The sequence below is a fragment of the Salmo trutta genome, chromosome 9, assembly GCF_901001165.1.
Source record: "Salmo trutta chromosome 9, fSalTru1.1, whole genome shotgun sequence".
NCBI classification, from domain to species: domain Eukaryota; kingdom Metazoa; phylum Chordata; class Actinopteri; order Salmoniformes; family Salmonidae; genus Salmo; species Salmo trutta.
Genome location: NC_042965.1, coordinates 23,013,703 through 23,027,362, shown reverse-complemented (window position 1 = coordinate 23,027,362; position 13,660 = coordinate 23,013,703). Strand labels below are relative to the sequence as shown.

Here is a 13,660-nt window from a genome sequence, read left to right as displayed (position 1 = left end):
ATGTTTGCATGTTGTTATTACCATTGGGAAATTGTACTGCTCAGTTTAGCTTTACTAAAGAGATGTAGAGGTAAATGCCAAAATAAAGGAACCACTTGAGTAAATGAAGGCTCTGTTATGGTGTGGGGTGCATTTTCCTGGCATGGTTTAGGTCCACTCAACCCCTTAGAGGGCAAGGTAAACAGCAATAAATACACAGCCATTCTGAGTGATCCCCTTCAACCAATAGTGAATCAGTTCTATCCTGATGGGAGTGGTCTCTTCCAGGATGACCATGCCACCATCCACAGATGGTCACTGAATGATTTGATGAGCATAAAAACGTTTGAGACGGCCATAGCACATGGTCTACGTCACCAGATCGCAACCCAGTTTAACACTTATGGGAGATTCTGGAGCATCGCCTGACAGTGTTTTCCACCACCATCAACAAAACAGCAAATTATGTCATTTCTCGTGGATAAATGGTGTCGCATTCCTCCAATAGAGTTCCAGACACATGTAGAATCTTTGCCAAGGTGCATTGAAGCTGTTCTGGTGGCTCATGGCCCTATTAAGACGCCTTATCTTGGCGTTTCCTTTATTTTGGCAGTTACATTTAGATCACACAGAGAAAAGAAAGTTGGCATCTGTGAAGAGAGAAAGCCAAGCATAATTCTCTCTACTAACTCTACTCAATTAATTGATGAGAATTTTTTGAGTGGACTTAGACATTTTGAAATTACATGCATTTTCATACATGTCACACTGGGTGATTTATGGATTATTATTTTAGAGAATTTGCAAATGCTATATGGGTAGAGCAGCTTTTTGTAATTGATTTTTTTCAAACAAAACGTGTGATTTGCAGGTTTGAGTGTGGTTTAAGATCAGTGCATACTAAGTTTTTATTAATACTGGTAGTTATTTAATTCTAAAGTCAAGTAAAATCCAAAGATTCTCCTGAATCCCTTTATGGATTGTTTTACAGTGACCCTCAGTTCTGCTGTAGATTGTGGTATTTTTCTTATTTTATTTTTGTCCAGCTTTAATAAAGAGGTTTTGTTGATATTTGTTTTTATTGAAATTGTAAGTCCAAAAGTCTGGGTTGGAGGAAGAGATTTCACAATTTTCACTAAGTAAGCTGTGTTTTATAACATAAATTGCAATGTGGAGTTTGACCATGCCTGAATGGTAGTGCTTCCAATTGGGCCACTGGGTGTGTAAAAACATTTGAAACTACTTTGGAGACCCTCATTTTCATCTATTTCTACCCAAGAATAACTTCAGTAGCCTATGTTTGAAGAAAAGCTCTCTGGTTTGTTAGGTCTGTTCTCAAATGTAAAAAAAAAAAGAAGCCTAAGGACAATTATAGTGACATGCATACTACTGCATGTACTTTGTCTGCATTGACAGACGTGGCTACAGTTGTATTTTTAGGTTCATATTATATGAGCTATAACAAATATTTCCGTGACAAACTTTGAAATACTCTGCCCACTCACACATTACAGGGGGAAATATGGCTGTTGTGCCACCTGATTGGCCAGGGACAGGAGGCTGGCACCACTATGTAATGTCATGCCCAAAAACAAAGCCAGTGAAAGGCACCAGAGCCTTGAGATGACGAGAGAGCTCCTTTGTCTTGCCCCCTGGCTTCCTTACAACATGCGATCAATATTTCAACAGCTGTCAATCCAACTACATGAAGTACTTTGCTCTGAAACTGGACATGAGTGTATTTGAAAACAAGACACACTGATTTGTCCACATGCCCATATCAAGTCAGGTTACTTGAAGATAAATCACTTACCTGATTTTGTACCAGGGATATGTAAAGATTGCCCTATTTCCTGAAAAGAAAATGTAAGCTTTTTATTAAATGGCATGCAACTGCTGCCCTCCTGCAAACATTGTGAGAGGATGCAGCAGCTGTTTATGTTGCCAGAAACAATTAAAACCAGACCCTAAAAAAACTGTTGATGCCTTAATATGAAAATGCCTATAAATAACGGTGCAGCAATAATTGCGATACAGAAAAAATAAAGTATTGATTGCCATCTTTACTGTTTATGATTTAATTATAAAATATCCTATTGCTCTTTTTCACACAAAGGGGAGGAATGTATATCATAAATACCAATTCGTTTTCAAAGTAAAAACAAAGTTTGATCCCATGGCAGAAGGCCAGTTATTCAGTCACGTTAAGAACAAACATCAAAGATGAAGGCAGAACAGCCCAAAAGCAAGTGAAGCCTTGTTGTGCCTGAAAGGTGAGCCCTGAAGGAGCCTCGCACCAGGATCTGATTCCCTGCTCTTTTGTCAACAAGGTGCTAAATAATTCTGGAATAATACTACCCCTGCACTCTAACTCTTCCCACCTGGATAACAGAAGGCACACAGCCACAGGACAGGACCACCCAGTGTCTCGGGCTGTCAATAACACTGGCTTGGCTTCATTTAGTCGTACTTCACAGAGTGACAGGATGCTAAAGGATGCCATATGACCTGGAGGATAACCGTAGAGAAGACGCTACCAGAGGGAGGTCTGCTCCTGAAAGAGACTATTGCTGTGTTCCTATTTTGAGACTTTAGTGTTGTCTATCTGCCCTTAAAGGAATAGGAGCATTGAATTCATTTGGAAGATGAAGAGGATACAAAACATGTAACAGAGCACCTTAAGGGTATCATTAAACTTTGATGGGCAGCTGCTTGGAATTCTCAAAGACTGTGGTTTCTGGAGAGAGTCAGTCACACAGTGGATCATAGCCGTCTTGGCTGGCCAACTTCTTGGGAAGAGCGGATGAAACAGAGCCTTTGGAAGAATGGTACAGTAGTAGTTACAGGTTGTGTATAAAAATGTATGCCAATTACTTTGTGATTTACAATGGCTGTTTTTTCAAAAATGTTTATTCAGGTAAGTCATTGAACACATTGGATTCACTATATCAGCACGGTCTTATCTTTTAAACCATCCAAGCTTCATGTGCAATCAATGGAATAACAGCTCTGAATAGTCTGAGTGACTCCCCTTCCTTATAATTATATCCATCCAAATGGACATCAGCCTCTGAAACTGCCTTCGGTATCAGAAACACACACAGTTGTCTGATACTAAATGCATTGCATGCTGCTGTAGTTTTTATCCTGATTAGTCATTAGTAGCTAGACACAAGCTGCAATCTACTTATCTCCGTGTCTAATGTTGCCTTGTCCTTTCTCCTCCCTCAAGTGAGCCATGCTGTGGTGCCTCTATGGTCTCCTACTGGTTCTCTGTGTCTCTCCACTTGCCTGCCTTGTGACATCCTCCTGTCCAGAAGGCTGCTGCTGTCCTCACCCTGGGCTGCTGGTCCTCTGTGAGTCCCTGGGCCTGAGGTCCTTGCCGGTCTCCGTCCCTCTCAACACATCTGTCCTCTCTGTGGCTCGGAACCAGTTCTGTAATGTGGACCACCTACTCCGGCCCTTCTCTAGCTTGCAGGAGCTCAGCCTCAGCCACAACCAACTGGCTCACTTCCCCCGGGGCCTGCCCCCCAGCCTGGAGACCCTGCAGCTGCAGAAGAACCGCATCACCTACATCACCACCGGGGCCCTGCGCCAGTTGGGCAACCTCACCCGCTTAGACCTGGAGGACAACCGCATCCGTACCATCCAGCCAGGGGCTCTGCTGGGCCTGGGGAGGCTGCAGGTTCTGACTCTGAAAGGGAACCGACTAACCATCCTGCCTCTGAACCTGCCAGCCTCCCTCACCCACTTAGACCTGTCAGCTAACTGCATCTCTGCCCTGGACCTCCCCTCGCTGAATGCACTGGTCAACTTGCAGGTCCTGAAGATCAACAGCAACTGCCTGCGCTCAGTGCCAGAGAGCGCCTTTGACGGGCTGCCAAGTCTCCGTTCTGTGGAGCTGGCCAACAACCTGTGGGTGTGTGAGTGTGACATCCTGTACCTGTACCGGTGGCTACTGAGTGGAAGGCTGAAGATGGCCACTGACCTGGTGTGTGCCGAACCAACACACCTTGCACATCACATGCTCCTAACCCTATCTGTCATGGCTATCTGTCCACGGGTCCTAAAGCCTAATGAGAAAGTCTCTCACCTTAGTTTCACCACCAAGCCAGAGAGACAGCTGGGTACCTTCACAGTGAAAACTCTCGTGCCTGGTTTTCTATACTCACCCATCAAAACCAGGGATTTTGGGAGTATCTCTGGTTCATCAAAGCAAGTGTTGAAGGGAACATTTCGCAATGCAGAGAGCCCCACTCAAGCACCTTATCACCAAGATACTGCTCTGTCTGGGCTTCTTTCTGACCACTACACTTTACAGGATCTAAGCTATGAAGACTGCTTGTCTCTGAATTCAACACCATCTGTAGCCCCACCCAAGGAGGCTTCCACCACTTCTTTACCAATTGAGAAGCCCAGATGTTTAGACAATTCTACAGGCCGATACCCTCCTGGTAATTCAAGCGCTGTAGAGGCAACAAGTTCCACAAACAAGGCTAGCTCCTTACCTGTGCCCACTCCCAGAACCCTCACTCAACAGGGCTTATCAGCAGTTATAGGCCTGTTGGCTGTGTTGTGTGTGCTGGTGGGTCTTCTCATGCTAGCAGTGCTGCTGATCCTGAAAAAGATCCTTGCGCATAACCAGAGGGTGGCCCCATTTCAGCAATCATGAGAGTAAAATGTATTAAAAATAATCTTATCAAAATGTTAACTGCAGATGGATGAATCACACTTGCTGTGATTTGAGCTCAACAGTAGGGACAATGGGTCCCCCAGAGTGACAAAGAAGATCAGTATTTATATTTTTGTGTAATGGCACTATATCAGTTCAATTACTGAAATGTAACTACCTCAATTGTCTAGTTGTAACTTCCCCCAGGAACCATGATGCTGTTTTTAGAGCCAACTAAACAAAACTTGATTAGATTTTTGGTAATGTACATCAAAAATGTAGTCCTTTAAGTTTAAAATGCCTTTCTTGGGAGTTGTAAATACAAAATAGGATTGTTTTATTCCATTTCAACATTTAGGATTATCATTTGAGAATTGCCATACATAACGGCAAACAAACAATTCTTAAACATCTGCCATAATTTAACAGTAAACACTCTACAGCAGTTCTGATACGGTTTTAACTGAAAGCATCAATTACATTGGAGAACTTGGCCATGACTGTTGACCTGTATCATGTTCACATTTGAGGCTTGCACCACACAAGATGTCAGAGCAAGGCAATTGGGAAGAACAGGGACTAATTGATGAGTTTTTTTCTGCCGTCTCGTTTTCCTTCTGTTGGACCCTGTAGTCTGCCACGGCTGCCTTTATAGCATCCTCTGCAAGCACTACATGGAGATGAATAACAGAGGGAGCAATAAAACGTCACCCCAGGTAAAATAAAATCCTGCACATATTTACTTCTAATTAAAATCATTTGCCAACATCTAGGATATACAGTGGCTTCAGAAACAAAGTATTTACACATTGTTACAGCCTGAATTTCAAATGGATTAAATTGAAGTTGTGTCACTGGCCGACGCACAATATCCCATTCTGTCAAAGTGGAATTGTTTTAAAATATTTATGAATAAAAAACAAAAAGCTGAAATGTCTTGAGTGAATAAGTATTCAAGCCTAAAGTTCAGAAGTAAAAATGTTAAGTTACATGGACTTACTGTGTGCAACATGATTTTTGAATGACTACCTCATCTCTGTACCCCACAAACAGATAATTGTAAGGTTCCTCCGTTGCGCAGTGAATTTCAAACACAGATTCAACCACAAAGACCAGGGAGGTTTTTCCAATGCCTTACAAGGGGTACCTATTGGTAGATGGGTCAAAATAAAATAAAAAAAGCAGACATTGAATATCCCTTTGAGCATGGTTTAGTTACACTTTACACTTTGGATGGTGTATAAAATACACCCAGTCACTACAAAGATACAGGCGTCCTTCCCAACTCTGTTGCCAGAGAGGAAGGAAACCACTCAGGGATTTCACCATGAGACCAATGGAGACTTTAAAGGCTATGATAGGAGAAACACTGAGGATGGATCAACAACACTAACCTAAATGACAGAGTGAAAAGGAAGCCTGTACAGAATTTAAAAAATATTCCAAAACATGCATCATGTTTGCAAAGAAATTAACTATGTGCTGAATACAAAACGTTATGTTTGGGGCAAATACAACATCACGGAGTACCACTTCATAATTTCAAGCATGGTGGTGGCTGCATCATGTTATGGGTATGCTTATCAGCAAGGACAAAAAGAACAGAGCTAAGCACAGGCAAAATCCCAGAGGAAAACATGGTTCAGTTTGCTTTCCAATAGACATTGGGAGCCAAATGCATCTTTCAGCAGGACAACCTAAAACACAAGGCCAGATATACACTGGAGTTGCTTACCAAGATGACATTGAATATTCCTGAGTGGCATAGTTAGATTTTACTTAAAATTGGCTTGAAAATGGCTCTCAAGCAATGATCAACAACCAACTTGAAAGTTCTTTAAAAATGTGCCAATATTGTACAATCTAGGTGTGCAAAGCTCTTAAACTTACCTAGAAAGACTCACAGCTGCCAAAGTTGATTCTAACATGTATTGACTCAGGGGTGTGAATACTTTTACAGTATGTTCGTGAGATATCTAATTAATTACATTTGCAAAAATTTCTAAAAACATGTTTAAACTTTCATCATGGGGTATTGTGTGTAGATAATGGATTAAATAGTATCTCTCACTTTGAATTCAGGCTGTAACAAAATGTGGAATAAGTCAAGGGGTATGAATACTTTCTGAAGCAAGGCACTGTAGGTATTAGACCATGTCCCTATTGTAGTATCGGTTTGTTTGACTGACTAGAGGTTGACTGGTGGAAGGCAGAGTTATTTGGCAATATCAGTGTTCTTGATCTTAAGAGCTTCGTCAATCTGCAAGTGGAAACGCATAGGAGAATAAACCTAAACCCTAATCCTACCAACACACATACAGCATGATGCAAAGAAGAGTACTGTGTCAAATTTGGGCTGATCAACTTACGGATTTGCCCTTTGCCCACTCTGTTACTAGAGAACTGGAAGCAATGGCTGAGCCACAGCCAAAAGTCTTGAATCTAGCATCCACTATCTTCCCCTTTACGTCCACTTGGATCTGCAGACAAGCAAATATTTAACAGTTGCACATGACTGAAAAGACCAATACTTACTTATGAACTTATCATCAAACCCCAGACAAGGAAAGACAAAATATACTAAAAGGATTACAAAACAATCCACTGCACATTTGTTTATTTAATTTGGCAAGTCAGTTAAGAACAAATTCTTACTTACAATGACGGCCTACCAAAAGGCCTCCTGCAGGGACAGGGATTAAAAATAAAACAAATTAAAATATTGGACAAAACACCACAACACATATGAGACCCAAGACACAACATAGCAAGGCAGCAACACAACACATGGTATAAATATTACTGGGCACAGATAACGGCACAAAGGGAAAGACACAAAAGGCATAAGCAAGATTTTTGAACTGACATACCTGGAGTTTCATAACGCCCCCACATGCAGGCCCACCCACCAAGCCAGTCCCCACATTCTTGGCGTTTTTGTCTAAGGAACCCACATTTCTTGGGTTCTCATAGTGGTCCACTACCTGCGAATGGCACAGAAAAGACCCAATACAAGGAAAGGGACATTCAAGACATGGAAACAAAGCATACATATGGGGACAAAAGCTATTCGTAGCAGTATGGCATAAGGATATAGCAGCCAGTGAAGATGAAGCAACTTCTTGTTAGCTAACGCACTTTTGTACATCGCGCTGTAACGTACAAGTGACCTTATTTTAGCGCCCAAAACACGTAATACTTCCAGGTCAACTGTAATATGAATACCATTCTAAAGGACCATTTGTCCCCTTTCCAGCAAAATCATTGACGAGACCTTCATGCTGCCCGTCTCTGCATGATTGAAGGCGCAGTGATGACGCAAAAAAAGAGAACGCATTCAGTTGTACAACTGACTAGGTATCCCCCTTACCCTGTCCCTTTCTCGTTTTAATCTGCGAGAGAAGCGCTGCACCTGGTGGAGAGAGGCTGTACGACACAGAATGAGTTGCATTATGCGTGCCGTACGTTACGTCATGGCACGCCACAATTTAACGTAAAACATCAGAGGGATCCGTTTTTTCAACTTTTCTCCAATACTATCCGGCCATTACCATGTAAATAAATGAACGCTTGAATAGAAACGTAGTTCACACCTCAGGATTTTGATGCCAACAGTTCCATTAGTTTTCACTGCAGCCTCGTTTGAATGCTGCGGTTGCGCAAATTTGTACGGAATGGTGTTAGTCAACAGTAGTGTAGTTAGCTAGCACTGGACAACTTTAGCTACAACTGTGCCCTAGCTACTGTTGTTAGCTAGGTTTAGCGTTCATACTGCATTTAGGGTAAATATCGGGTAAATTAGACCTGTGAATTTTAGGTAGTAAAGTACATGGCCCTTTTGTGATAAGGGCATAACGTTTTAATCTCTAGTGTAAACGACGTTCTTTTGAGAAAAAGGGACGCACACCTTTTCATAACCTGCACCATGTTTTAAGCACAGATAGAACAATGAGACAGATATTTCACTGGATGTATAAATGTGACGCATCCGCTTGGCGTTTCCACTCTGAAAGGAAGCCCACTGGTCGGCAGTGGGAGAAGATTTTATATTTTTATTTCACCTTTATTTAACCTGGTAGGCAAGTTGAGAACAAGTTCTCATTTACAATTGTGACCTGGCCAAGATAAAGCAAAGCAGTTCGACACATACAACAACACAGTTACACATGGAGTAAAACAAACATACAGTAGAAAAATAAGTCTATATACACTGCTCAAAAAAATAAAGGGAACACTTAAACAACACAATGTAACTCCAAGTCAATCACACTTCTGTGAAATCAAACTGTCCACTTAGGAAGCAACACTGATTGACAATAAATTTCACATGCTGTTGTGCAAATGGAATAGACAACAGGTGGAAATTATAGGCAATTAGTAAGACACCCCCAATTAAGGAGTGGTTCTGCAGGTGGGGACCACAGACCACTTCTCAGTTCCTATGCTTCCTGGCTGATGTTTTGGTCACTTTTGAATGCTGGCAGTGCTTTCACTCTAGTGGTAGCATGAGACGGAGTCTACAACCCACACAAGTGGCTCAGGTAGTGCAGCTCATCCAGGATGGCACATCAATGCGAGCTGTGGCAAGAAGGTTTGCTGTGTCTGTCAGCGTAGTGTCCAGAGCATGGAGGCGCTACCAGGAGACAGGCCAGTACATCAGGAGACGTGGAGGAGGCCGTAGGAGGGCAACAACCCAGCAGCAGGACCGCTACCTCCGCCTTTGTGCAAGGAGGAGCAGGAGAAGCACTGCCAGAACCCTGCAAAATGACCTCCAGCAGGCCACAAATGTGCATGTGTCTGCTCAAACGGTAAGAAACAGACTCCATGAGGGTGGTATGAGGGCCCGACGTCCACAGGTGGGGGTTGTGCTTACAGCCCAACACCGTGCAGGACGTTTGGCATTTGCCAGAGAACACCAAGATTGGCAAATTCGCCACTGGCTCCCTGTGCTCTTCACAGATGAAAGCAGGTTCACACTGAGCACGTGACAGATGTGACAGAGTCTGGAGACGCCGTGGAGAACGTTCTGCTGCCTGCAACATCCTCCAGCATGACCGGTTTGGCGGTGGGTCAGTCATGGTGTAGGGTGGCATTTCTTTGGGGGGCCGCACAGCCCTCCATGTGCTCGCCAGAGGTACCCTGACTGCCATTAGGTACCGAGATGAGATCCTCAGACCCCTTGTGAGACCATATGCTGGTGCGGTTGGCCCTGGGTTCCTCCTAATGCAAGACAATGCTAGACCTCATGTGGCTGGAGTGTGTCAGCAGTTCCTGCAAGAGGAAGGCATTGATGCTATGGACTGGCCCGCCCGTTCCCCAGACCTGAATCCAATTGAGCACATCTGGGACATCATGTCTCGCTTCATCCACCAACGCCACGTTGCACCACAGACTGTCCAGGAGTTGGAAGGATGCTTTAGTCCAGGTCTGGGAGGAGATCCCTCAGGAGACCATCCGCCACCTCATCAGGAGCATGCCCAGGCGTTGTAGGGAGGTCATATAGGCACGTGGAGGCCACACACACTACTGAGCCTCATTTTGACTTGTTTTAAGGACATTACATCAAAGTTGGATCAGCCTGTAGTGTGGTTTTCCACTTTAATTTTGAGTGTGACTCCAAATCCAGACCTCCATGGGTTGATAAATTGGATTTCCATTGATTATTTTCGTGTGATTTTGTTGTCAGCACATTCAACTATGTAAAGAAAAAAGTATTTAATAAGATTATTTCTTTCATTCAGATCTAGGATGTGTTGTTTAAGTGTTCCCTTTATTTTTTTGAGCAGTATATAATGTGCGCAAATGAGGTGAAATAAGGGAGGTAAAGGCAAAAAAAGACCATGGTGGCGAAGTAAATACAATATAGCAAGTAAAACACTGATGGAACTAGATGGCCGACATTCTGAACATTTTCTCATCGATGAAACATTTGATCCCAATACAATTTTCCGTTCCCAAAACTAAAATATGTTATGAACAGAGTGGATTACGTTTTGTAGCCTTTACCCTTTGCGAAAGTTTGTAAAAATCGTGTTGTTTAGATGGAGTGCAAAGGCGAATTGAGTTATTGCACACGCGCACTTCAGAGGAAGCGTTCCCAAATGGAATGTACAGATAGATGTACGCTAGAAGGCGCCAATAGGATTTTGCTAGCTCGTGCTTGGCTCTGCCCACCTCCTTACTTGTTCTGCCCACTATGACTAATTTGTTCCCATTGGAAACGACATGCTGTGGTCTACCCTGGTATAGTTAAAATCTTTGTTTTAAGTGTGTCATCAATCGCAGCAGTGTGGGAGGGAGATTCCTTAATGTGAGAAGTGTGCAGGAGGACATGACAAAGGAACGTTTAGTATAGGTGGAAAAAGCTGTGAATGTAACCTGTAAGGGTTACATGGTTTTGGAGAGCAGAGGTCTCCGGTGAGAGAAAGGCAGGTTGAGGTTGCCAGGATCAGAGTAGTGCAGAAGGTGTTATATGCTCAGGCAGTGAAGAGAGTAACAAATGAAGATGGGTCCAGGGTGAGTGATCCTAAGAGGACCCCAATTTTGTGGTATCCAATTGGTAGTTACAGTCTTGTCCCATTGCTGCAACTCCTGTACAGACTTGGGAGAGGCGAAGGTCAAGAGACATGCGTCCTCAGAAACACGACCCAGCCAAGCCTCACTGCTTCTTGACACAATGCCCGCTGAACCCGGAAGCCAGCCGCACCAATGTGTCAGAGGAAACACCATACACCTGGCGACCGTGTCAGCATGCATGCGCCCGGCCCGCCACAGGAGTCGGTAGAGCGCGATGGGACAAGAACATTTTGGCCTGCCATACCCTCTCCTAACCAGGAAGATGCTGAGCCAATTGTGCGGCACTTCATAGCTCGAGCCAAAACATTTGCCCACCCCTGTTCTAAACCCATAGGTGCAAGAAAGCGAAAAGTGAAAGTGACAAACTTTATATCGAAGGTGTGTGCCTTTGAGTTGACGGCCTGCACATGCGCAGTTCGGCGCAAGATACAGTTAGACATGATGACGTTACTCTACACATGAGTTTAGCTAGCCAACGTCGCCATGACATTGCCCACAGGAGTGATCTGGGATTTCTATTAGAGAAGATGTAACAAATCAAAATAATTTTATTGGTCACATATATGGGTTTAGCAGATGTTATTGCGGGTGTAGCGAAATGCTTGTGCTTGTAGTTCCGACAGTGCAGCGATATCAAACAAGTAATATCTAACAATTTCACAACAAATACCTAATAAACATGAATCTAAGTAAAGGAATGGAATTAAGAATATATAAATATGGACGAGCAATATCAGAGCGGCATAGACTAAGATACAGTAGATAGTATGGAATACAATATATACATATGATATGAGTAATGCAAGATATGTAAATATCATTAAGGTGACATTATTAAAAGTGACTAGTGTTAGATTTATTAAAGTGGCCAATGATTTCAAGTCTGTATGTAGGCAGCAGCCTCTCTGTGCTATTTATGGCTATTTAACAGTCGGATGGCCTTGACATAAAAGCTGTTTTTCAGTCTCAGTCCCAGCTTCGATGCACCTGTATTGACCTCGCCTTCTGGATGATAGCGGGGTGAACAGGCAGCGGCTCAGGTAGTTGTTGTCCTTGATGATCTTTTGGCCTTCCTGTGACATTGGGTGCTGTAGGTGTCCTAGACGGCAGGTAGTTTGCCCCCGGTGATGCGTTGTGCAGACAGCACCACCCTCTGGAGAGCCCTGCGATTGTGGCCGGTGCAGTTGCCGTACCAGGCAGTGATGCAGCCTGACAGGATGCTCTCAATTATGCATCTGTAAAAGTTTGCGGGTTTTAGGTGACGAGTCAAATTTCTTCAGCCTCCTGAGGTTGAAGAGGTGCTGTTGCGCCTTCTTCACTACACTGTCTGTGTGGATGGACCATTTCAGTTTGTCAGTGATATGCTGTTTTCTGAAGTCCACAATGATCTCATTTGTTATGTTGACGTTGAGTGAGAGGTTATTTTCTTGACACCAGACTCCCAGAGCCCTCACCTCCTTCCTGTAGGCTGGGATGGTAAACAAATTGAAGTGGGTCTAGGGTGACAGGTAAGGTGGAGATAATATGATCCTTGACTAGTCTCTCAAATGCACTTCGTGATGACAGAAGTGAGTGTTACGGGGTGATAATCATTTAGTTCAGCTTGCATTCTTGGGTACAGGAACAATTGTGGCCATCTTGATGCATGTGGGGACAACAGACTGGGATAGCGAGACATTGAATATGTCCGTAAACACACCAGCCAGCTGGTCTGCGCATGCATTGCGAGGGTTAACATGTTTAAATCTCTTACGTCGGCCACGGAGAAGGAGACCCCACAGTCCTTGGTAGCTGGCCGTGTCGGTGGCACTTTGTTATCCTCAAAGCGGGAAGTTTCTGCCTATCTTCGTACTGTAATCTTTGATCAGATAGGGCCAAAGTACTGGAATAGTGTTTAGGTTTTAATGGGTGCAGGGTTAGTTTGTAGGGATTTTTTTTTACAACGTGTAATTAATTCATACTACATCTACAGAATTGTAGGCTGATATACAGCCAACACTGTAGGTGGCAGCATGCACCTATAATATTTGTTTGTGGACCGTCATCAAAACCAAAGAAGAAAAGTAATGAATACGTCACATAAACACAAGACAGTTTCGACTTGTTTTGCGTTCGATAAGAAAAGGCGGTTGTCTGCGGTTTCAAATATTTTTGGCAGTATGCTGTGCTGTGGCCCCAAACAACAAATTGTTTGTGCATTCAAAATAACAAATTCTGATCAATTGCAACATGTCTATTAAGTCTCATCTGCACAATAATGTAACGTAGCATTTTGCAGCATTAGCCTATAAACAGGAATAAATTACTTCTGAGACGTTCAGGAACAAATATATCTACATCTCCCACTTTGTTTTTTACTCACATGATATGTACGACGAAGTGCATAACAGTACAATAGGTTGCTTATGTGCTTCTCATCATTGCACAGCATGC

At 43.2% G+C, this 13,660-nt stretch overlaps 1 long non-coding RNA gene across 3 annotated transcripts; it reads right to left on the bottom strand.

The window, feature by feature from the left end:
- Positions 1-4,957: 4,957 nt before the first annotated feature.
- LOC115200211 (uncharacterized) lies at positions 4,958-8,274 on the bottom strand. 3 transcript variants are annotated; one of them, XR_003879489.1, is made up of 5 exons: positions 8,022-8,274; positions 7,522-7,635; positions 7,311-7,334; positions 7,021-7,131; positions 4,958-5,321 (listed from the first exon to the last, which is right to left on the bottom strand). It is a non-coding gene; the product is annotated as an uncharacterized LOC115200211 (long non-coding RNA). The 3 variants fall into 3 exon arrangements; XR_003879490.1 differs by lacking the exon at positions 8,022-8,274 and adding an exon at positions 7,877-7,997; XR_003879488.1 differs by lacking the exon at positions 8,022-8,274 and having other exon boundaries at positions 7,522-7,997.
- Positions 8,275-13,660: the final 5,386 nt, after the last annotated feature.